The sequence below is a fragment of the Balaenoptera physalus genome, assembly GCF_965194825.1.
Source record: "Balaenoptera physalus genome assembly, chromosome: 17".
Taxonomy (NCBI): Eukaryota; Metazoa; Chordata; class Mammalia; order Artiodactyla; family Balaenopteridae; genus Balaenoptera; species Balaenoptera physalus.
In genome coordinates this window covers 75,598,212-75,624,253 of record NC_138895.1, presented here as the reverse complement: position 1 = coordinate 75,624,253, position 26,042 = coordinate 75,598,212, and the positions used below count along the sequence as shown (strand labels likewise).

Sequence of the window (26,042 nt, the reverse complement as noted above, 5' to 3'; positions counted from 1 at the left end):
TTCAATAAGCATTTCCAACTTAACCATTTAAGAAAATAAGAACTGCTGAATACTTTCTGAACATCTCCCTTAGTGGGAAAACACTAGGGGCTTTTCCACTAAGGTCAAGAACAAGGAAAGCATGTTCATTATCTCCTCTACTAGTCAACATTGTACTGGAAGTAGTAGCCAGTGCAATTTGATAAGGAAAATCAACTAAAGGCACGAGAATTTATAAAGAATATGTAAAGTCTCTATTTTCAGGTAATATAACTCAATGATAAAGCTAACTCAAACAAGTAAAGGAATACAATACTGTAGCAGGTTATAAAAGTAACCTACAGAAATTAATAGCCTTCATGTGTACAAACAATAACTAGTTACAATGTAAAATGGTAGAGAAAACCACATATTTTGTTATAAAAGCAACAAAGAAGAATAAATATCTGAGAATAAACTTAAGAAGAATGTACAAAACCTATTGAGAAAAGCATTAAAACACTCCTGATGAAAACATTTTGGCAGTTTCTTAAAAAGTTAAATGTGTACCTACCATATGATCATCTAGTTATTTACCCAAAAGAAATGAAAGTATGTCCATATAAAGACATGTATACAAGTGTTCTTGGCAGCTTTATTTGTAATAACAACAACAAAAAAAATGGAGAGAACCCAAAAGTCCATTAATAGGTTAATGGATTGAAAATCTTTGGTACATTCAAAGCAGCGGCATAGCACAGGGAGATCAGCTCGGTGCTTTGTGACCACCTAGAGGGGTGGGATAGGGAGGGTGGGAGGGAGGCTCAAGGAGGGGATATGGGGATATATGTATACATATAGCCAATTCACTTTGTTATACAGCAGAAACTAACACAACATTGTTAGTATAAAGCAATTATACTTCAATAAAGATGTAAAAAAGAAAATCTTTGGTACATCCATACAAAGAAATACTAACCAGCAGTTCAAAGGAATAAACTATTGATATCATACAAGCAACAACATAGATGAATCTCAAAATCATGTATGCTAAATGAAAAAGCTGGAAAAAAGTAGTACATACTGTATTATTCCACCCATATAAAATTCTAGAATATAAAAACTGATCTGTAGTGACCAGAAGGATATTAGTGGTTGCCTGGGGACATGAGGGAGGGGATGGAAGGAGGGATTACAGAGGGGTGTATGGAAACTTTTAGGGATGATGAATATGTTGAATGATGAATATCATTATCTTGATTGTGGTGAGAGTTTCATGGGTATAAGAAAAAAATACTTCTGAGTGTAGCACTTTTCATGAAGGCTCAGGCAGCACCTTGAAATTAGCACCAAGCTCCAAATTCATGACCTCCTCTTTGCAAATTTTGGGGAAGAAAGAGTATGTGAAAGGTAAGAAGCTCACAGCCTGCTTCTTGGGCATCAGCAGACAGGTGGGTGTTCTCTGCCTAGAGCCTCTTCAACAACTTCCCACCCCAGATCCCAGGAACTTCCACTGTCTAACCTAGTGGTGTCACAAAGAGGCGATGCTTTGGATTAAACCCCTACACTTACGGTCTCCAATTCTCAGAACCACCTTGCAAGGAACGTGTTATCTGCAGTCTACTGCTGAGGGAACTGAGGCTCAGTCATTTTTAATCACACAGCCAGTAAGAAAAGGGAAAGCCCTAAATGGGTACCCAGCTCTGCTGTCCCTGCAGCCTGGATCTCTGTTCCCCACTACGCAGTGGTTAAGAGCATGCGCTATGAGTCAGTCAGGCCTGAATTAGAAATCCTCACTTGTTAGCTATTTGCTTGTGGGCAGCTTATTAACCTCTCCAAGCCCCAGTGTTCTTCTCTGCAAAATGAGGGTAATAATGATACCTACCACATAGCCTTATTCCAAGGATCAGAAGAGAGACTATATCTAAAATATTTCCTGAAACATGAAATAGCTCAAATAATGTTAGCTAGTATTACATAACATTGGCCTCCACTCCAATACTGAAGCTATTCAGTGAGTCATCTAAGTTAAGAGTAGACCCTAGAGTCTAGTTTACAAACCTCCCCATCTCAAAGATCATATTTTTTCCTTTAAATCCAGTTATTTTGAAATTTTCCTTCAACAAGTTCTCCTGGGCAAGAACATTCCTTCTTTCCTGAAATTTTCTTGTATCACAAAATATATTGCTTTTAGATTCTTCAGACCGATCAGAATGGGAAATTATCATGCTGCCTTTTCTTCTCAAATACTGTCTGTGACCTCCTGCCTGGCTCACTAATGTCTGTTCCAGGCCAGGACTGGAAATAGCAGCCCTCAGTTAACAGCAGGAGCCAAAAATATCACATTCCCTCAGTGGAATAATTTAGTCACTTTAGACCAGCCACTTCTCCTACTGTCCTTATTTTCAGCAGCAATGTTGAATGTAGGCTGTTTTAGTCCTTATACACAGATGAAGCATCCATGTACAGATAAAGGACGTAGAACCCCTAATACCCATTTTTTCCATTCATATATTCAAATAATATGCATTCAATCCCTGCCTATCAGTGCCAGGGAAATACTAGGTGCTGGGAACAACAGTGATGTGGTTCCTGCCCCACACACCTCTGGTCTAGCAGAGAGACAGATAGTAAATTAATATTTTTTTAAATAATTGTATAATTGCAACTGTGATAAGAGCTGAGAGGACAAATCAGGGAGGGCTCTGAGAGTGTTAGCAGCTTGCCGATGTCGTCCCTGAAAGATGCTGATTTCTCCCTCTTTCACTGAGCTGAGTGCAGAGAAAAAGAGCCCGGAAGTGGGTAGGGACAGCTTCAAGGGAAGATACTGGTCCAACCAAAATCACCAAGCAAGGGAACTGGAAGGGAGCTTCACTAGGTCAGATATAGGGGGCAGATACAGTAACTCCAGCTGGCTCAACAACTGTGTCAACCTTCCAAGGTCTATCCTGTTAATGCAGAGGCTGAAGATCTGAAAACCACATTTCCCAGACTCCCTTGCAGTTAGGATTCTGGATGCAATTCAGGGCCCCCCTACTGGTTTTGCTCATGTAGGACATGAGTTCATAACTGAGTCAATCGGAAAGAAAGGAGGCAGTGGGCAAGCTGTCATTTTGCTGGAGTTGATCTAGAGGGAATGGCATAGCTCTGAGGCAACAGTTGCAGCAGCACCTTATCGATCCCCAGATCAAGGCCATAGTGTGAGTTTGGAACCAGTTGTTGGGAAGAGCTACTGAACCCCCAAAGCAGCAGACACTTTTTTGCCCCATGCTACATCCCCCCTCAGCCCACCTGGTTTTTAGTGTAGCTGTGCAAGCTGCCCACATCCCATCTCAAGCCCCCCAAGCTTGAGCTTTCTGTTTCTCTGCATTAGGGCTTTCTCCAAAGTCATGGAAAGTTGTTCAGCCCTTAGAGATGCAACCCACAAGTTCTAAGGTGTTAACACCCCCAGGGCCAACCCTCAACCAACAGGGAACAGATGCCACGCATAAATGCCCCAGAGGGATCATACTGAGGTACATTCTACCTGGTTCCTTTCAGAGCCCCCAGAGGAATACCCAGTGGCCCACAGTGGTAACCTGCCCATCAGTGCACACTCTACTGGCCTTCCCCTCTTCCCTGTTTCACTCTCCTCGGTCCCTTATCCTGGCTTTCTGGGATAACCTTCCAAGTGAACTCTCTCCAGTTCTGCTTTTGGGGGAAGCCAACATAAGACACCCAGCTTACAGAAGGAATTGGATATAATTGTTCCTTCATCAGGCCACTTCTGCAGTATTTTTTCTGAGAGTTGCTCTGGAGATCCAGCCTAAAGCTGGCTCCTCTAGCACCAGTGACACTTCTGTAAGCAGTAATTCCCTGCATCAAATCTCTTTCTAATCAAAATCACTAAAGTGATTTTGTAGGCTGCACTTGAACCCTGACTGCTACAACATGGTTTCCATATTCGGAAAGTCCTCCCTCTGCCTGGCACTTGGAGAGGCAGAGTGGAGAGCTTCTAGTCTGACTTGCTTGGTTCCACTGCCAATGGAGCCATTTCTTCCCAGCAGATCAAGAAAACTGCAGCTATGGCTTCACCCTTCTTCAGGTCTAACGTATATCGCTATCATTCTAATTTGGAGTTTTTCTTTTGCCCAGATAGCACCCATTTACTTGTTAAAACATCCTTTAATTCTCTACTCTTGTCTTCTTTGGTCAGGATAAGACCTTTGGACAATATTTACCAAAAGGATAATTTTTAAGACATGAGTACACAGTGGTGCATGAACACACCCAGTTTATGTTTTTCTCAAAGAGATGCAGGGATTTCAGTGGTTAAGACCAAATAATACTAGTGGTGAGGCATATGGTAAATGGGGGTGAGGCAAGGATAGCTTTTTGCAAGTTAAAATGTTGAAAATACATAAAAATACAATGACTATTATAATAAGCACCCAAAATTAACAAATGATATCATACTTCCTTCCAGTTTCAATTACTTTTGTAAAAAAAAAAAAGATATGAAAATGTACAAATAAATTTGATACCAGTTATGTCACCCTCCCTATTCTAATTTATCTTCTTTCTCCAAAAGCATCCTCTGTCATGAATTTTATGTGGAACCTCCCAGTCTATATACACATAATTTTGTTATAAGATCAATGCATAAATATATAAAATAGCTTTTTTTTCTAATTTGTATAAATGATACATTATATTAGTTCCTCTGTAACTTTCTTATTTTTACTCAACATTAAAAATTTTAAATCTATTCCTATTGGAACAGATAGATATATTTTATTTTTTCTAACTGCTATGAATGATTATATTCATTTATCCATTGATGGGCAAGTAGACTGTTCTAGATTTACACTATCAAAAATTTTACTTCAGTGACTACCCTTATACGACCCTCCCTTGAAAACATGTGTGAACATTTCATTAAGGAATATACTTATAATTGGATGTGCAAAGCATATTCTTTAGGGTCTGCACATATTCAGTTTTTCTAGATGTTGCCAACCTGTTTACAATTATACATCGTAGCAATGTAAAATCCCATCAACAATATATGAAAGTTTTTGCTTCTGCCTACATTTGGGAACACTTGGTATTTTCAGAATTTTTAAATTTTGCCAAGCTTATGGGTATAAAATGGTATCTTATTTTGTTGTTTAATTTGCATCTCTGTGATTTACTGGTAAGGTTGAACATCTTGTCTTAATTTATATGTGAATATAAATTTTGGAATGCCTGTGCAACAATTATATGCGTGTTTCTATTGTGTTGCCTGTTTTCTCTCGACTCATAGAATGTGTGTGTATGTGTGTATCCTGCATACGGTTTATCATTATATATAGTATATCCATTATCCTTGTGCTATTTAACAAACTAGCTAAGAACTCAATAGCTTAAAAGAATAAGTATTTATTACTGTTCACAAGACTGTGGGTCAGCTGGGCAGTTTTGTTGAGCTGGGCCAGGCTCTGCTAATCTCAGCGGGGTGTGCTCGTGCATCTTGGCTGAATGGGGGTGACTGGAGATGGCTGCTCTAGGATGGACTCAGTCACACACCAGGTTGTTGTGTGGCTATCAGCAGTGGCAACAGATGTAAATGGGCCACAGGTCTCATCACTCAGTAGGTTAACCCCCCTTGTTCACGTAGTACTGTCAGGCTTCCAGAATCACACAAGGCCTCTTAAGACCAATGCTCAAAGTTGGCGTAGTGTCACTTCCAGAACATTCTCTTGGTCAAAGAGTGTCACAAACTAGCTCCAATTCAAGGGGTAAGGACTCCTCTGATGGGAGGACAATGGGAGGGGTAAAGAATTGAGCACACTGTTTAAATCAATCTGTCACATGCAATGTCCCTCTTTACCTCTAATAAGGTTTAAATATTTAACACACTTGTTAATAGTGGCCTACCTATTTAATATTACTTAATATTTTCCCTACAAAGCTCAGATTTATTGAATATCTCTCTCTTCCAAATAGGACAAGAAAGTCGGCATGTTTTAAATCATTAGAACTGCCCCATGCCTATCTTTCATGGTATTACTGTCCAAAATTTTACTTCCATCATTTTAGTTAAAAACAAAAAAGTGTGTGTATGTACATGTGGAGATTCTACTCTACATAATTAGTTATTTACATATTTCACCAGTTTCTCTGTTCACGGTTTCTTCTTGCACCTTACGTCTTCCTGCCATGTTCATTTTTCTTCTTGATGAATGTTATCATTTTGTAGCTCTTTCAGCACATATGTGAGTCATAACTTCCTTTAATCTTTGTATGCCTGAAAATATCTTTAACTTTGCTTTTACGCTTGAGCAACTGTTTGATTTTCTATATAATTCTGGGGTGATAGCTATTTTATCTCTGCATTTTGGCAGGGGATGAAACCCAAGTTCTATATATATATATATATATATATTTCAAACTACAATATATATTACTTCAAAGCCAGAACAAATATATTATTCTCATGAAAAGGGTAAGTTTAATAATGAATTGATTAAAGGAAAATAATCAGTAAGGCAAAAATTATATGACATTACTGGAAAAACTTAAGTATGAGAAACACCTTGTAAGCTATCCTAAATTCTCTCCTCCCTCACTCCCCCACGAGCCAGCTGCAGCCACAAATCCTCTGAGTGGATAAGCTAGCTGTACTCAAAATTACAAATCTGGGGACTTCCCTGGCAGTCCAGTGGTTAAGACTTTACCTCCCAATGCAGGGGGTGCGGGTTTGATCCCTGGTCGGGGAGCTAAGATCCCACATGCCTTGCAGCCAAAAAACCAAAACAGAAAAAATATTGTAACAAATTCAATAAAGACTTTAAAAATGGTCCACATCACAAAAAAAAAAATCTTAAATAAATAAATTACAAATCTGAAAAAGGCAAAAGTTTAGATCTTCTCTTTCTACAGCCTTTTGCAGAATTCCCTGACACTTTGCAAAAGTGCTACCTTTATCACTTTCAGTTTAGGGAAGTGGTAAATGCAGGATCCATTTTAAAAGGAAGAAACTAGGAATAGTTGGGCATGGAGGCATGAGGAAACGTCTGAGATGTCTTCAAAATTCCTAAGGGAAGAATTCCCATTGGCAGGGACACTTGAACCTCTGCTCCATCGATTTCGATTTTTAGAACTCCATTCCTCTCCCTTGCATCTGCTCTTCCAAAGAGCCTGCAGTTCAGATGCAACTCACTAGCCCCTCCACCCTTAATGCTATTAAGTGAAGCAGTCAGTGAAAATCTAATACCACATCTCCCCTGACGCAGCACTATGCTAAACTCGATACCCAAACTTAAGCATTTCCTGTCAAATGTCCATATGCTCTCATTACCAGACCGCATTTGTTTTGAGGCAAAGTATAACTAATGCTCAGAACACTGTACAGAGTCAGCGTTCAGTGGGCAACTGTGCTGGGGAGTGAACTGGAGGCTCCATTCTTTTTGGGCTGGTTTACCGGCTGTAAAGTCAGAAGGGAGGGGAATTTGTCTTCCAGTTCCCAGACCTTGGGACTCCAAGGGAATGATGACTTCTCTTTAACCTCATCAACAAACAGCAGGAGATTGGAAAACATTTTTTAAAACTAGAACATCCATTCTTAGGATAGAGGAAAATGGACACATTCATACATTGCTGAAAGGTGTGTAAATTCCCTTTCTAGAAAACAGTCTGGTACTATTTAAAAATACCATGCTTTCTCTCCCAGCATTTGCAATATTTGAGAGAGTCCAGTGTATAAGTATAAATTTAGTTAAGGATATTTACAGTATAGTTATTTGTAATAGCAAAACACTGGAAACAACTTCATTCATCGATAGGGAACTGGTTGAAGAACAATGGTATCCATGCTATGAAATATTATGTAGCTGTTAAAGAGATGTGTATGTGTTGAACTGGACGAATGTCCATGATATGTTATTAACTGGAGAAAAAGTATTAAGTGGAAAAAAAGCAAGTTATAGAGTAGTGTGTAAAATATCCAATTTTCATTTAAAAAAGAAAAAGTGCATATACAAATACATAAAGATACACATGCACACACACATATGAAGGAAGAAACACATATGCATATATGTAAAAATGCGGAAGAATACCTCCCCACACACAAAAACTATTAACGCTGGTTAGTCTGAAGGAAAGGGATTGTAGAGAGAATAAGGAAAATTATTAACTTTTAAAATATCTTTCCTGTTTTGTTTGACTTGTAATGAGCATGTATTATTTTTACAATGTAAAAGTATAGCAAGGCTATATTAGTTGAGCACAAAATATTCTGATCCTATAATATAAATAGCTTAAATAATACTATCAACACCATCATTCTTAAATTGAGATTAAATCTTCAATTTAGTCATTCACCACTTCACCTACTGGGCACTGCATCCAGTCAATCTATATACGGTAACACCTGACTTGCACCAGGCACTGTGCTACGTTCTAGGATACAGCAGGGAACAAAACAGACAGACACTGCCTTCATGGACCTTACAGTCTACAAGGTGGAACAGACATTAAACTAGTAAAGCATATAAACAAATTGTGACCAGGGCTACAAAATAAAAATATGGGATACCGTGAGAGAATCATAGGGTGGGTAAGGGGCTGCTTGGGCTGTGTGACCAAGGAAAGTCACTCTGAGGACATACAGAGACTGAGAGCCAAAGGTTGGGATATAAACTAAAAGTTTGCCAAGAGCCGGGATGGGCATCCGACCAACTCCATGGCAGTGGGGTGGGAATGGAGGTTGTTTGCGAGAAGTATCTGCAGCTGGAAGGGTTTGACATACAAGGAACCAGAAGGCCAGAGGGTCTGGAGCCCCCTGAACAAGGGAAGGTGGAATGGCATGAGGTCGTAGAGAAGGGCTAGACACCACAGAGCTATACATGCCATGAGAAGGCGTTTGACTTTTGTTGTAAAGTGCACAGGAAAAGTTCATGCAGAAGACTGCCATGATGGGATTTATGTTATGAGGCAGACACTGGAGAGCCAGTGATACAACCCCCAACTCTGAGGATCCCAGTCAAATGGTGGAGACATTTAAACAAGGAACTATGGTGTGTGGTGCTATGACAGAGGTCTATGGAAGCACAGGGGAGGGAAGAACTACCTCTGCCTGGGAGAACCCCGGGAGGCTCCACCAAAGAGGTGGCATTTGATTGGGTTTTAAAGAATGATTAAGAGTTCACCAGGCTGGGGCCAAGATGAATAGGGATGGGAGTCAGGCAGAATATTGCAGGCAGATAAAATAGTGCACAAAGATATGGATGCTTACGTAAGAACTTTGGGGGAAAAGATCTACATTTCATATAGCTAGAGAATATGGTACAGAGGAAAAGGGAAACAGGAGGGAGGAGGCGGGCAGGGCCTTTGTATATAATCCTACTTTAGGGAATTTATCCTATAGGACACGTGGCTTTTGAAACACACATGTGTAATGATCGATTTTCATAACCACAAACTACGTTTCAATCCATCACTTTATGAACCTTTAATTGTGCCAAAAGAGAAGATGTCATAATTTTTCAATTGGATTTGCTGTCATATGGTAAATGTATGTTTAACTCTATGAGAAGCTGCCAAACAATTTTTCAGAGTATTTGTACCATTTTAAACTCCCACCAGCAAAGCAGGAGAGTTCCATTGACTCCACTTCCTTGCCAACACTTGATATTGTCACTCTTTGTAATTTTAGCCCTTCTCATGGTGTATAGACATATCTCATTATGATCAATATTGAGCATCATTTCATGCGCTTTTTGCCCACTCAGATATATTCTTTTGTAAAGTGCCTGTTCAAGACTTTTACCAATTTTTTTAACTAATTTTTTTTTAATTTATTTTTTTTTGGCTGCGTTGGGTCTTCATTGCTGCAGGCGGGCTTTCTCTAGTTGCGGCGAGCAGGGGCTACTCTTCATTGTGATGCGTGGGCTTCACATTGCGGTGGCTTCTCTTGTTGCGGAGCACAGGCTCTAGGCTCGAGGGCTTCAGTAGTTGCGGTGCGGGGGCTCAGCAGTTGTGGCTCGCAGGCTCTAGAGTGCAGGCTCAGTAGTTGTGGCGCACGGGCTTAGCTGCTCCACAGCATGTAGGATCTTCCCGGACCAGAGACTGAACCCGTACCCCCTGCATTGGCAGGCGGATTCTTAACAACTGTGCCACCAGGGAAGTCCATTTTACCCATTTTTAATAGGAGTGTTTGTCTTTTTATTATTAACGTGTAGGAGTTCTTAATATATTCTGGATTCTTTTGTTTCACATCCAGTCTAATTCCATACAGAAGAATGAAAAGCAAAACGAAATTGACAGAATATGGAGAAGTAAAAGAGAATGCAGGGAATTCCCTGGCAGTCCAGTGGTTAGGGCTCCACACTTCCACTGCAGGGGACATGGGTTCAATCCCTTGTCAGGGAACTAAGATCCCACAAGCCATGTGGCATAGCCAAAAAAAAGAAAAAGAGAGAGAGAGAGAATGCATGTGTCTAGATTATCTAGCCTCTGTCTGCCAATTTGCTGGGTAGACTTCATGTGTTATTTAATTTTGTTCCCACAGTAGATCTTGTAAATTGGGTGTCATCGATCTCATTGAATAAATGGGGAAACTGGATCTCACAGGGGTTGAGAGACCGGGCCAAGATTACCCAGCTAGGATGTCGCAGAATCCAAGCCAACTAGGATCCATACATCGACCCTTCGGGTGTTAAGAGGCTGCATCTCCAGATGAACCTCGGTTCTCTCAAGATCCTGGGGTCAACGGGGTTAACATAACCTCTTTGGGCCCCTCCCTAAAGAAAGCCATTTATTCCCAAGTCCCAGCTTTAACTAGGAGATATTAATCTGCTAATGGCGCTTTCAAATGAGGCACATGTCCAGCATCTTTCACCAAGGGACCACATCTCTGTCTGTACGGGCTTTCAAGGAGCTGCAAATCAATGCCTGTTACTCCATCTGTGAATTCTCTACCCTGAGGCGGTGGTCTCCAGTAGAGAAGCTAGTTTCTCCCCTTGCCATTAGCAGTAATAGGTGTCTGCAATCATACCCACGGAGGGAATCGGCCAGTCTTGTCCAACACTTGAGCCTCCTGAGTGCTGTGTGGGAGCTGGAAGGGAAAGACTCCAACCAGATGAGGAACTGATGATAAAGTCCTTTTCTAAAGACACAAATCCAACAACCTTCATCCTCATGTTTACTGGCTGCTCGTCAGCTACAGAATGATCATAATAACAACAACAGCAACATATATTGTATCTAATACAACCTGCCATCAATTAGAAATTGTACCATTACTTGTTTACCTCTAAGCAAGAAAAAATATCTGCCAATTAAATAATGGCACGAATTCCCTAGGATTAATTGGTCTCACCAGCATCTTGTTACTTTGAAATCTTTTTCATCTATTTTGAGGAATTTGTCAATTTCCATTACCATCAGTTGCAATGTTTGGTGTTTGACAGGCAATCCTTTTGCATATATTGTGGTAAAAAAATATAACACAGTATTATCTCTTGTAGGTGTCTCTCTTTTTAGAGACTGTAAAGGCACTTGGTCCTTGCTTTGCAAATAAGTATAGAATTGTTGTTAGCCCGCCAATGAATATTTGCTTCACTAATTTAAAATCTACCTCCTAGGGTAAGCTGGGACAAAGTGAGAGAGTGGCATGGACATGTATACACTACCAAACGTAAAATAGATAGCTAGTGGGAAGCAGCCGCATAGCACAGGGAGATCAGCTCGGTGCTTTGTGACCACCTAGAGGGGTGGGATAGGGAGGGTGGGAGGGAGGGAGACACAAGAGGGAAGAGATATGGGGATATATGTATATGTATAACTGATTCACTTTGTTATAAAGCAGAAACTAATACACTATTGTGAAGCAATGATACTCCAAAAAAGATGTTTAAAAAAATAAATAAAATAAAATAAAATCTACCTCCTACTGTTCTGTACCCATGCCTTTCTGTAGATATAACAACTTTTTAATCCAATACCAAATCTTAGTGTATTCTTTTAGTTATATTCTAAATGGCAACTAAATCCAACACCCATTATTTCAACAACGCATATCATGCAGTTGAAGTCAGAACAACATGGACATATACCCAAGTTCACACGTGCACAAAGATAACCCTGTCATGGACTTACACATATAGAGAACAAACCAGTGGTTACTGGTAGGGAGAAGGAAGGGGGAGGGGCAAAATAAGAATAGAGAATTAAGAGGTACAAACTACTATGTGAAAAAAAAACTAAGTAACAAGGATACACTGTACAACATAGGGAAATATAGCCATTATTTTATAAGAACTTTAAATGGGTTATAATCTATAAAAATATTGAATCACGATGTTATACACCTGAAACTAATATACTTTAATAATAAAAAAAAGAAGATAACCCTGTCACATCTGCTGCCTGGCTGGCAGTGGTTGTAAAGTCACATCCACCCTAAGTCACATCCAAAGTTTAGAGATGTGAGACTACAGAAGAAGAAAAATGTGTATCTTGGAATCAATGAAATATAAGAATAAGCTCCAGCATTTACTGAGCACTTACATATGCCAGGCATTTTTCTAAGTCTTTTTCAAGTCTAATAAATTTAATTTTCACCATAACCCTAGAAGTAAGGTACTATATGCCCATTTTATAGATGAAGAACTAACGCCCAGAGGGACTGACAAACTTTCCCAAGGTCACATGGCTAGAAAATAGCAGAACTAGTCCTCAAACTCAAGCAGTATTGCTCTTAAGATCACCTAACCGTGTGCTATATTGACTCTCTAATCTAAATTTCATATAGTCCAGTTCAAGGACCTGTGCACTTGGATTCTATTTATTCTCTGCAGCCTCATCTCACAGTTTCCATCCTTGAACTCTGCACTCCAGCAGCGCCTTGATCCCCCTCCCCACCTGCTGTCTGACCCTTCTTGCCTTTGTTCACGATCTTTCTTCTCCGGACTCCTTCCCTTCTCTTACCTCCCCTGTCCAACCCTCTCTCATCCTTCAAGACTCAACTCAGATGTTCTCTCCCTCTAGAAGCTCACCACAATGGCTCCTCTCAAAACTTGAGTTTGGTGCCTGCTCTGTGCTTCTAGGATACTTGAACTTCCCTCTGTAAGAGCATTTATCACATCGCCTTTTCAGTGTCCCTTCACTGAGCTGGCAGTCAATCAACATGCGCTGGTCCAGTGTCCTGGCCAGCAACAGATCTGACTGGATGGACCTTGGCACTGGTGAGTCAGGGCCTCGTGGCTGCCACTCACCAAATGGCGCTGAAGCACCACTGCATGCCCGTCTCTCCTCACTAACAAACACTCCGCATCCTCATCACAGAGCCCTGCAGCTGGCACATATGAGGCACTCAATAAATGATTATAGAAGTAAATTCAATTGAAATTTGCCCATGGTCCACAGCAAGAAATCACAGAATGGGTCTGTTCATCACCCATGCCTTGGGTGTTCGGGGAACAGTCTTTGGAGAATCCATCCCATGCCCATTAGAGGGATTAGCATGAGGCAGGAAGAACAACGTCTGAGAATCAGTAGGCTTCACTGGTGTCAGCCACAGAGGGGAACCTGGGAGAGGCAATTGGCAGCCACGGCTCATTCAGTGCCAGAGCTGGGAGTGCCTTCAGAGACTTGACCTACCAATGTTAGGAGGGAGGAGACCAAGGTCCAGGGGAGGTAGTTCCCGGCCTAAGGCCCCTCAGGCAGTTGAGGCAGAGCTGGGACCACTAGATCCCATCACTTGCATCATCCACTCCACCCCACAGACCAAGAGGGCTGGTTGCTGAGCCTTTTCAGATTCAAAGATAAGAATAACAGCAGGTGGGTTCCTATAAGTAGACTAGGACTTATAAAAAGACCACTTTCCTCTTGGAAGACTGTTCCTTTGGCCAGGAGCTTACTTGCTACATTTAGGAAGAAGACAAATGAATCAGATAGAGTTAAAAATGACTTTGAGAGATGCGCATAAAGAAAGTTCTGATGGAGTCTCTCAGGACAAGGTCACCAGCTAATAACCATAAAATCTGGCAGAAATCAATCATCCTTGTCACGAAAGACAGGTGATAAATCTGTGCTCAAAAACGTAGAACATTGGGACTGGAGGCAGCACCAAGTATAATCAAAATGGCAGGCAGCAGGAGCTCACCCAAAGGCACCTAGATTTGTAATCAATTAAAGAAAATAAAGGAAGAATCCTGGACCTAAAAGAAGATAGTCAAGAAATCTCTAAAGGCAGGAGGGGTGGGACAGACTACGAAAACAAAATACTAACATTACTGTGCCCCTACTTTGTGTTGGAAACTTTACATGCATTATTTGTTTACCCTTGGAGTGGTTCGATCAGTCATTATGCCCATTTCACAGATGAGGAAACTGAGGTTCAAAGAGGTAAAGCGTCTTGCTCCAGGTCTCAAAGCAGGTCAGTGGTGATATCAGTTAGAGGTTGGTCAGGCAAACTGAAAACAGTCTAGGTGTTTTAAGCTGAAAAAGATTAGTCGTGTTAATCCTAATTAGACATCAGAAGCTTACAAAACTGTTGGAGGAAACCAAGAAGGGAAAGCCAGGAGAGTGGCGGATGGATCTGCCCACCATTAGCTTTCAGGTTTGCCATTGCAGCTGAGTATAAAGATTGCCACCCAAAGATGAGGATAACGCAGGAAGACACTGTCAAGGTCATGCCTCCGCCAAAGCTTCAAATTTGTTAGGGAAATACAGAAACCACGGCAGAGAATTTCACATCTACCAAAACTGCTGCCAGCAAATGCAAAATGGTTTCTATTCCCTTCTTCCTTCGTCTCAGGGACACGCATTTCATTGGAAGAACCTAAGCCACATCTGGAACCATGCCAACAAGCAAATAAAGGACATATAGCTCCCAGTTTTCCAACCCCTACAATACAGGGAAGAGCATGGCAAGGCGTGGGAATAGTGCTGGGGGCTCACAGATAAAATCCAGCACAGCACAGAAAGAGAAAAACAAATATCATATAGTATCGTTTATATGCGGAATCTGGGAAAATGGTACAGATGAACTTATTTGTAAAGCAGAAATAGAGACACAGATGTAGAGAACAAACATATGGATACCAAGGGGGGAAGGGAGGGTGGGATGAACTGGCAGATTGGGATTGACATATATACACTACTATGTATATAATAGAAAACTAATGAGAAACTACTGTATAGCACAGGGAACTCTACTCAGCGCTCTGTGGTGACCTACATGGGAAGGAAATCCAAAAAACAGGGGATATAGGTATACGTATAGCTGATTCACTTTACTGTACAGCAGAAACTAACACAACACTGTAAAGCAACTATACTCCAATAAAAATTAATTTTAAAAGTACCAAATACCAATCCATAACATCCAAAAATAAATAAATAAATAAATCCAGTACAGCAGAGGTGCTGGAAACCACTCCGGTCTGTCTGATTCCAAAACTTATACTTTTTCAACCAACTATCCTTCTAACTTGAGGAAGAACAAGTTTTTAAAAAGTTAAAGTTTATTACAGGATGATAAGCAGCATTTGCATATTGCTTTCAAAAGAACAAACAGGAGTAAAGAGTTAAGTACTTGCTTCAATATTTACAGTAAATCGTAGTAGAACTACTTATTGCCAAGGCAGTTGATCTATACTCAAGCTGGCTGAAGAGAGTTTATGGAGCATTACAATTTACTGACATATGTGCAGGTATCTGTTCAGAAATCACTGAATCCTGAACTCCTGTACGTGGAGAAACAACAAAAAACATTCCAATCTACTAACAACAACAAACTCGAACGGCATCCAAGCTTATAAAGTGATTTTTTTTAGCTGAACTGAATGTATTAAAGTGCTAGAAAAGCAGGTATCAGCAGTGCATGCAAAACTCAAGGCTCAAAACACATCATGTCTACAAGAAAAGAAGACAAGATCTATATGTCTTACTAGCCAACTTTTAAAAATACATAGCATTGCAGACCTACTAGAGAATGGACTTGAGGATATGGGGAGGGGGAAGGGTAAACGGGGACGAAGTGAGAGAGTGGCATGGACATATATACACTACCAAACGTAAAACAGTGGGAAGCAGCCGCATAGCACAGGGAGATCAGCTCGGTGCTCTGTGACCACCTAGAGGGGTGGGATAGGGAGGGTGGGAGGGAGGGAGACACAAGAGGGAAGAGATATGGGGATATATATATATGTATAACTGATTCACTTTGTTATAAAGCAGAAACTAACACACCATTGTAAAGCAATTATACTCTAATAAAGATGTTAAAAAAATAAAATACATAGCGTTGGGAATTCCCTGGTGGTCCAGTGGTTAGGACTCGGCACTTTCACCGCCAGGGCCCACGTTCAATAGCTGGTCGAGGTAATAAGATCCCACAGCCATGCAGTGCAACCAAAAATAATAATAATAATAAATAAAAATACATAGCATTGACAAAAATGTATGCTTTTGAATTGCTGGTGAATTGGGGGAAATATTTAAGCAGGTTAAACCAAGGAAATAAATGGTGAAGAAGGTACAGTGTTTTATGAAACTAGAAATTTGATCGAGCTCCATGAAAGACAGGGGACTTGAGACTAGCCAGTGAGAGATTGCTGGGATGCTGACCTTGTGGTCTTTCTCTGTGACACAGACCACAGTGGGAAAATGTAGGTGTTATTTTAGAAAGTGGTTCCTGATCAAAGTTTAGGATGTGATTTTATGGGCATTATCCCATTTGAAATTCACGACCACCCCGCAAAGGATAAGACTACCTATTATCCCTGCTCCATGTCACAGGAGGTATGAGCGAGGAGTTCGGTCTTTGAGACAGTTGAACTGGCCCTTGGCACTACCGTGTGCTGATTATCAGGCCCTCCGGAATCTCATCCCAGCTTTTCTACTTCCTTGCTGTGTGACCTTGGCCCAAAGTGTCACCTTTCTGGAACATTACCACTGACGTATTTATTTATCCGACAGAATTGTCGTGAGGACCATCCGTGTCAACCCACTAATGAATCATCTATTCTGCACTATATGCTGAATTACATTAAAATCATGCCTGTGAGGAATAAACTTGGATAAAGTGAAGACAGCTACGCAAGGGCAAACTATTAGCATATCAACGTATTTTCTTGGTATTTGCCTCTTTTTAATAAAAGCCAAATGTAGGGGGAAATTTGGCTCCGTGTTCCAATTGACTTCATTCTTGTTGACTAAAACTATAGAAAAAGAGAGAAGGCTATGCCACGAAGAAACTTCAAATACGATGAGAAGGATGAAACATGAGCAGACAGGTCACATCTGGCCCTCTTTCCTCTCAACCTTTCCAGGGCCTATCATGGATGTATTAGTCAGGGTTTTCCAGAGAAACAGAACCAATAATATATATATATACACATAGAGAGAGAGAGAGAGGAAGATATTTATCATAAGGAATTGGCTCATGGATTATGAAAGCTGAGAACTTCCCTGCATCTGCATCTACAAGCTGGAGACCCAGGAAACCAGGGGTGTAATCAGTCCAAGTCTGAAGGCCTGAGAACCACGAACACCAAGGGCAGGAGAAGACTGATGTCCCAGTTCAAGCAATCAGGCAAAAAAGGCCAAATTCTTCCTTCCTCTGCTTTTTTGCTTTTGTCCAGCCCTCAACAGACTCAGGCCCTCAACAGATTGGATGATACCCACCCACACTGGGGAGGGCAACTTGCAATGTAGTCTACCGATTCACATGCTAATTTCATCCAGAAACTCCCTCAAAGACACACCCAGAAATAATGCTTAATCAAATATCTGGGCACCAGTCAGGTTGATACTTAAAATTAACCATCACAGTGGCGTTCATGGAATGTAGAATATAATGAAATACTGTCTTACTTTTTTTTTTTTTGCTACTATTTCATGATAGCTAGACTGGTCTCTACAACTAGGCTGCAGGCATCTTGAGGGCATAGACCTATGGAGGGCAATTAGTTTTACCTTGAGCACCAACTCTTCTGATGGGAGGGCCTTACTACTCGAAGTGTGGTCCATGGATGGGCACCAGCTGTGAGCATTTTAGAAATGCAGAAACTAGCACCCAACCCCATATCTGCTTATTGGAATCAGCATTGTAACATAATGCCCAGGTAACTAATGTGCCCTTTAAAATGTGATTAAGTGCTGACCTTGAGAATGGTGTTAAGACTGTATGGTTCTCAGCTACAAAAAGTACTTCAATACTTTTGTGACATCTTTCATGGCAAAAGGGAGCAAGAAGCAATGGGGGTCCCAACCTTGGCAAACACCAGGTCTTATACTTCAGTATCTCCAACATCACCTAACACATTTACGGACAGAATCTAAGTACAGTAGATTCTTGATACTCATATAATGACTCCATCTGAACCCTTTACCAAATTTAGACATATCATTAAGTCACATAGATATCACAAAGGCATATGATTTCTTCTATAGTATAAATGTAAGGGAGTTGCTGTGGAATTCTTGGAGACAGAAAGTAGATTAAAGGTGATCAGGGGTTGCAGGGGAGGGAGAGGGTGAGAGTTATTGCTTAATGGTTGTAAAGGTTTTGCTTGAAGTCATGAAAAGGTTTTGGAAACAGTAGTGATGATTGAGTAACATTGTGAATGTAATTTAATTATGCCACTGAATTGCACACTTAAAATGCTTTACCTGGAAATTTATATATGCATAAGTATAATAAAAATTAATTTCAGAAAAGAGAGAAAGTTGCTCTGGGCCAGGGACATTGAAGGTAGGACAATATTAGGCTGGGATCTGTAGGCTGGTATTGAGTAAGGCTCAAAGGCTGCCTCCTACCCATTCCTGTGAGATGTCTAAGGCGAAGGGTGCAGAAAGGATAAGCAAGGCAAAGGAATATTTATTATCAGCCAATTGGATGCTTAGTATTCACAGAAGATTTTAAAAGTGTCATAGGTCTTCATAGGTCTCCCAAGGGAAGTGAAGAGTGACAACGTGGAGAGGAACCAGGAGGCTGGAGACTGATGGAGCCTGCCAAAAGCTGCAAAGAGTAAGAGACACGATCTGGCCGAGGGTGGGAGATGCCCCAGGTGGACACAAGGGAACAGGGCCGAGGAAGCGCAAAGCACGCTGGGCTTGGCAAAGGTTGCAGAAGTTACGTCACAGGGCAATCTCACAAAAGGACCTTATGGTCACGATAAGAAACAGAGTTCCCATATGATCCTGCAATCCCACTTCTGGACGTATATCCAGAGAAAACCATAATTCAAAGAGATACATGCACCCCAATGTTCACCACAGCACTATTTACCATAGCCAGGACATGGAAGCAACCTAAGCGTCCATCAACAGAGGAATGGATAAAGATGTGGCACATATATACAATGGAATATTACTCAGCCATAAAAAAGAATGAAATAATGCCATTTGCAGCAACATGGATGGACCTAGACATTATCACACTAAGTGAAGCAAGTCAGACAGAGGAAGACAACTATCATATGATATCATTTATATGTGGAATCTAAAAAAAAGGAATCATAATTTTTGACCATGATAAATCTCCATACATTGTCACTGGTCTAAAAATGATCTATTCCTTTCCCTTTTGCAGGTGAGAAACTTTAGTCATGGCCTCAAAGCCTCTAAAGTGAGGCTTCCCAGGTGGTTAGTGGTACAACCCGGACGAGATCTCTTGTCTCCTGATTCCAGACCCTTGCCCTCCATCGTTCTGAGGCAAGAACCATGGCAAGGATGTCCACCTACTGCAAATTATTCATGAGAATCCCTCATTCCTGTGTCCCGGGATTTCTCGCAAGAGGCAATGACTTGCAGTTCGAAACCATCAATACAAGACATAGATTTTATTAAAGAGTAAATCTATTTACTAAATAGATTATTTATCACAAATAAATATTATTATTAAAGACCTTAAAAGAGTTTACTTTTATACTGCAGCCAACTATTTCTCTAGTCCTTTGAAAGCTAGCAATTATTATGGCCAAAGACCAAAGGGCCAGAACAAACAATTAGCCAATGCATGAATCTGGGCTCTGTTTAGTCTTCTTTTGTGAGGGATAATCATGTGTTCATTGAAGTGAGACCGTATGAGTCAATTATGTGTTGGCTGAGCAAAACCACTGTTTAGAAATTCAGAAGTTATAGTTAAAACATGTGTGGACCTTTTTTTTTTTTTTTTTTTTTTCTAGTGGGAAGCAGCTGCACAGCACAGGGAGATCAGCTCTGTGCTTTGTGACCACCTAGAGGGGTGGGATAGGGAGGATGGGAGGGAGACGCAAGAGGGAGGACATATGGGGATATGTGTATATGTATAGCTGATTCACTTTGTTATAAAGCAGAAACTAACACACCACTGTAAAGCAATTATACTCCAATAAAGATGCTAAAAAAAAAATATGTGGAAATTCCGACATGTTATCATTTACTTCTGAGGCTAATGATTACTATGGGGATAATCATTTCATACCAAGAAAATCACCATCTTACCTTCAGCAATAAATAATGGATTGTGTACATAGGGGTGACCCTCAGTTTGCCTGGTCTGCAAAGGACTGAGAGGTTTTCTGGACATGGGACTTTTGGTGGTAAAAGTCCCAACTAACTGGGACAAGTTGGTCACCCCTTGTGTGCACCATGAGAATGTGTAGAGAGAAGTGAAATATGATCCTTTTCCTTAAAAACATTAAAATAATGGCAGAGGTATTTTTAATCTTTTTTTTATATTGTTCTTTTTATTTTCCTTTTTTTTTTTTTTGGCCATACCGTGCAGCACGTGGGATCTTAGTTCCCCGAGCAGGGATCAAACCCATGCCCCTTGCAGTGGAAGCACGGAGTCCTAACCACTGGACCGCCAGGGAATTCTCGGTATTTTTAACCTTAATGTATATGACCTTCTCTCTCATCATCCAAAGGCATCCATCTGCCTTGGCAAGGAAGTAGAGGGTTGTGTGTGATTAGGACTCTTACAGCAGAAATGCAAAGAAAGGGAAAGCACATTTGGTATTCAGTTTTTGAATACTAAAATAGAACTTCCAAGACAATATTTTTAAAGCCATACTTTATAAAGATATAGTATATATTCCTTAAGCGCCAATGAACATATCAAGAACCAGACCTGGCTGACGTGAACACTGGGCTTTTTTCTAAGCAAGGCACAGACAGTGCTCAGGATGTGACATGATGGATGTCCCACCTGACAGGCGGGGAAGCTGGTCATCTTTCTGACCCAGTGGAGAAAGGAAACTGAAGCAGGGGAGCAAGCAATCAGAAACACAGGCCATGGACATTCAGGTTGTTTCCATGTCCTGGCTATTGTAAATAGTGCTGTAATGAACTTTGGGGTACATGTGTCCTTTTGAGTTACGGTTTTCTCAGGGTGTATGCCCAGAGGTGGGATTGCTGGGTCATATGGTAATTCTATTTCTAGTTTTTTAAAGAACCTCCATACTGTTCTCCACAGTGGCTGTGGAATCTAGAAAAATGGTACAGATGAACCTACTTCCAGGGCAGGAATAGAGACGCAGACGCAGAGAACGGACATGTGGACACGGGGGGAAGGGGAGGGTGGGACGAATTGGGAGATCAGGACTGACATAAATACACTACCACGTGTAAAACAGACAGCTGGTGGGAACCTGCTATAAAGCACAGGAAGCTCGGCTTGGTGCTCTGTGATGACCTAGATGGGTGGGATGGGGGAGGGGGTGGGAGGGAGGTCCAAGAGGGAGGGGATATATGTATACATACAACTGATTCACTTCATTGTACAGCAGACACTAACACAACATTGTAAAGCAATTATATTCCAATTAAAAATAAATAAATAATTTTTAAAAAAGAAAGAAACACATGCAATGGATTCCACATCTAGAATTTCAAAATGGAGGACTCAATAGTTTGAAGGCTTTGCCAGACACCCCTGGTGTCCCAGCCAGCCCCGCAAAGTGGAGCAATCGCATCGATTAGATTGGTGATTCAGCACAGTCAGGCAGAGAAAAAGCCAAAATTGGGATTCCTGAGCTTCCCCCAGTCCTGCCCCACCCTCAGTATGGAATGGACACAGGAGTCTCCACATTCTTGGCAGGGACGTTGGAAGGTAACTGCACTGACAGCCCCAGGTGACCTCACAAGGTCAAGAGGTAAAGTGGCAGAGCCATATGGGCCACGGGGCTGGGCAGCCACACTGGGGGCAGGAAAGAGGGCACGCAGCACGAGAGGCAGAGAAAGACAGAAATCCCCAATTCAACCCCTGCACCTCAAGGTCACCAGTGCAAGTGACTGGAAACCATTCCAAAACATTCAGAGAGAACCAAAGGCGACCTTTGCCCACAGAGCCAAGATCTCCTTTCCCATGGCCACAAAGACACAGGAGTCCCTGGTTCCCTAGCGGGCGCCATCTTTGGGAGGGAAGGGGGTGCACACTGAATAATTGAGCATTTACCAAAATGGACTGCTTGGAAGTAAAAGAGATTGTTTTAACCAGAGGAGACTTAGATACAGTTTACTGGCAAATAAAATTCTTTCTACCCCATCTCACCCTCTCCTCTCTCTCCCAACCTTCTATCCTGTGCAGTAGGGGCTCATGAAGATTTCATCAATGATCGGAAGCAAGGAAGCTCCTTTTCTTACACATGTAAGAAACGGTGTGAAATTTTTTCTGACCTCACCTCACAATGTATAGGTCAAAAAACGATCACAAAGGGAATATGAACAAATCGCAAAGGAGGAATTATTTAAAGGCAGATTATTTCATTACCTGTTGGGTGTGCCTTGAAAATAAAGGTACAGGACAGGGACGTTTTAAGTTGAGGAAGATTCCTGAAGACCTCATCGTATCACTTCAGAGGTTAGGTTGTGCTGCAGTGACAAACAACCCCAAAATTTCAGAACCACAGACGTTTATTTCTTGCTCTTGCCACTTGACTGTTGTGGGTTGGTGGGTCTGCGTTCACCATACTGCTTCAGGGACCCAGGATAATGGAACAGCCACCATCTGGAACTTTGACAGTCACCGCAAAGACAAAAAAAGCTCAAAGGGGTCTCAAGCTTGCAATTTAATGCTTCAGCCCCAAGTGCTAGTATCCACTTGCCCTCACAACTCATTGGTTGGTGCTAACCCCATGACTCCATCCAACCCCAAGGGGGCCAGGAAGCTTAACACTGCCACATGCCTGGGAATATCTGGCAAACCCAAGTAAGGTGAGACTTTGTTATTTCCTTATATGATGCTCTTTCAACATCACATGATTCAAAGTCAAACTGGCCGTGTGTATAAGCCTATTAATTGGCTAAAGTTTTAATCAGCAGATTAAGTTTTAATCCGTAGTTTTAAGTTTTAATCAGTAGTCTTCCTCCTTCATTCTGTCTCTGCTTCCAGTAGAATGAGTTTATCCTCCAGGAAGCTCCTCGGGCAGTACCCACCCCCTCCCACCCCTGTCAGCCTGACCTGCCCAAACACGTCAGAATTCCCACCAGTGGACGCTGCTTAGGCTCAAGCTAGGATTCCCTTTATCTTAGTTCTTAGTAATTTGTATTGTTCCACTTGATAATAGTAATACAAATACATGCTTTTTTTTCTGAAGTACTATATAAATTGCATCATGCCCAGACAGGAAAAAGCCACATAAAAACAACATTCCAGAAGATGCTTCTATGATTTTCCACAGCTGAACACAGGAATCTTGACTGAAAGTTTCAGAGAAGGTCTATCCAGTCTGTAACCTGGAGGGGATCTGTAACTTAAGATGTTATTATTAACCCAGATAGTAGCTGGGTGCTCAGAGATTTATGTAAAATGAATTCAAATCCCCTCTCTAAGGTCTGTGGAGGCCCAGAGCCCTTTTTGTTATTTCTCTGCCTTCCCAGAACTTTCTCTCTTGAGCCCCTCTAGTCAGTGCCTATATCTGCATTTGCCGTCACTGTATCAACCCATGTCACTCAGATTCAAGCCCTTGTCCGGTCTCCATAAGATACCTACTCCCAGCAGACACTTATGAGTTTATTTAAATTATGTTAAATATCATTAACTTTTTTAAATTAATTTTTATTGGAGTATAGTTGATTTACAATGTTGTGTTAGTTTCTGCTACGCAGCAAAATGAATCCATTATACATATACATACATCCACTCTCTTTTAGATTCTATTCCCATATAGGTCATTACAGAGTATTGGGTAGAGTTAAATGTCACTAACTTTTAAATAAATTTGATATTAACTTCAATAATAAATAAAGATTATTTAAACCCACTGAATATTTGTGAGTCACAGGATAAGACAGGATCAGAATACACTGTTATTAGTCTTCCTGGGCTGCCACAGCAAAATGCCACAGACTGGATGGCTCAAACAACAGAAATGTATTACTCACAGTTTTGTTGGCTGGTTAAGTCCAAGGTCAGGGCACCAGCATGGTCAGTTTCTGGTGAGAGCTCTCTTCCTGGCTTGCAGGCAACCACCTCCTTGCTGTGTCCTCATATGGCCTTTCCTCTGTGCACACATCAGGGGAAAACATGGGTTAATACAGACAGACAACCCACCTTCCCTAAAGCCCTGGTTATCATCCCACTTTGCCACAAGGTGGCAGTATTGGAGACCACTGGTGCTTCCTTTCGGCCCTTAAAGCAATAGTGGGAAAACAATGCAACATTGAAACACAGCTAGTACGTGATAACCAGCTTCCAGAGCGCAAACATAATAAATATCTTCTCATAAAGCAGAACCTGCCAGGAGTACTTGATGTGCTTTATAGCCGGGTATTACATGATAAAGCGACTGAGCCACTCGCTAGTTCCAGAGCAGCGCTCTCGAGAAGGAGGGAAGAAACGATTTGATTTATGTAGAAAAGGAGAAGCAATGGTAGGAGTAAAGAAGAAACTGTATGGGATGTAAACATTAAAATAAAAGATCTGACATTAAAATTGTGGCCAATAAAAAGGAATGAGAGTCAGAAATCTAACCCCATTAGACATAGAGAATAGACTGGTGGTTGCCAATGGGGAGGGGGGTGGGAGAGGGTTGGATTGGGAGTTTGGGATTAGCAGATGTAAATTAGTATATAAGGAATGGATAAACAACGAGGTCCCACCGTATAGCACAGGGAATTATATTCAATATCTTGTGATAAACCATAACAGAAAAGAATATGAAAAAGAATGTATATGTACGTATAACTGAGTCACTTGGCTGTACAGCAGTAATTAACACAACACTGTAATTCAACTATACTTCAATTTAAAAAAAAATTTTTTTTAAAGACATCTAATCCCATTACGTTTGGGAATCAACCTGTAATAAAGCCCAGCATAAAAATACCTCTTTAGTATATGGAGTCAGATATGTTGCAGATTGTATCATTTGTGAATTAAGCCCACAAGTATTTACTGAGTTTCTTCCGAGCACCAGGCGCAGGGTTGGAAACATCATGGGATAAGGTAAAAGAACAGCAGGGTTGTCCACAGCACCATGGAAGCATCCAGGGAGGACCAGGAAGGCTTCTCCAGGGAGGTGACATTTTAGTTGAGCCCAGGGAGGTTGGCCTGTCCTGATGAGTGGAAGGTGGTGGGTCACAGGAAAGGGGCCTTGGAGAGGTGTGAGAGAGGCAGGAAAATAATCCAGATGGAAAGAGCAAATGCCCAGGGGTGTGAATACTGTATTTGAATAACAACATCCTATTCAGAAGACAGGAGAGAAGCTGACAGGGAAAGTGGCCAGAAAACCAAGCAGAGTTGCATTTGCCAAGCGAGTCTGAACGTTGCGGCCGGTGATAGAAATCACCAAGGCCTTTCAGACCCAGCTGGTGCTCTTTAGAGAGGTCCCTCTAAACACTCCAGAGGATTGACTGGGGTAGACGGAGAGTTGGAGAGGCCAGTCAGGGGGTGTTTGTCCTGGCCCAAGTGGCCCACAGTGACCTTGACAGTGAGGACGGAAAGAAGGTACAGATTCAAGGATATTCAGGAGGCCAGTAGAATGCAAACGAGAGCAGATGCCAGAGAAGGTCTGTTTTCTAGCTTGGGAAGACGAGGAAGAAGAAGGCAGAGGTTGTGGTTTATTACAGTGAAAGAGTCCAGGAGAGCCCCAGGCATGACATCTCCGTAGTCCTCTCCCTGT

At 41.4% G+C, this 26,042-nt stretch overlaps 1 long non-coding RNA gene across 1 annotated transcript in view; it reads right to left on the bottom strand.

Annotated features, from left to right (window-relative positions):
* The window catches only part of LOC309647117, a 46,550-nt gene that overhangs the window by 8,839 nt on the left and 11,669 nt on the right, over positions 1 to 26,042 (bottom strand). Inside the window, exon 2 of the long non-coding RNA XR_014255819.1 lies at positions 24,304 to 24,422. This is a non-coding gene — a long non-coding RNA (uncharacterized lncRNA). The remainder of the gene's footprint in view (positions 1 to 24,303; positions 24,423 to 26,042) is intronic.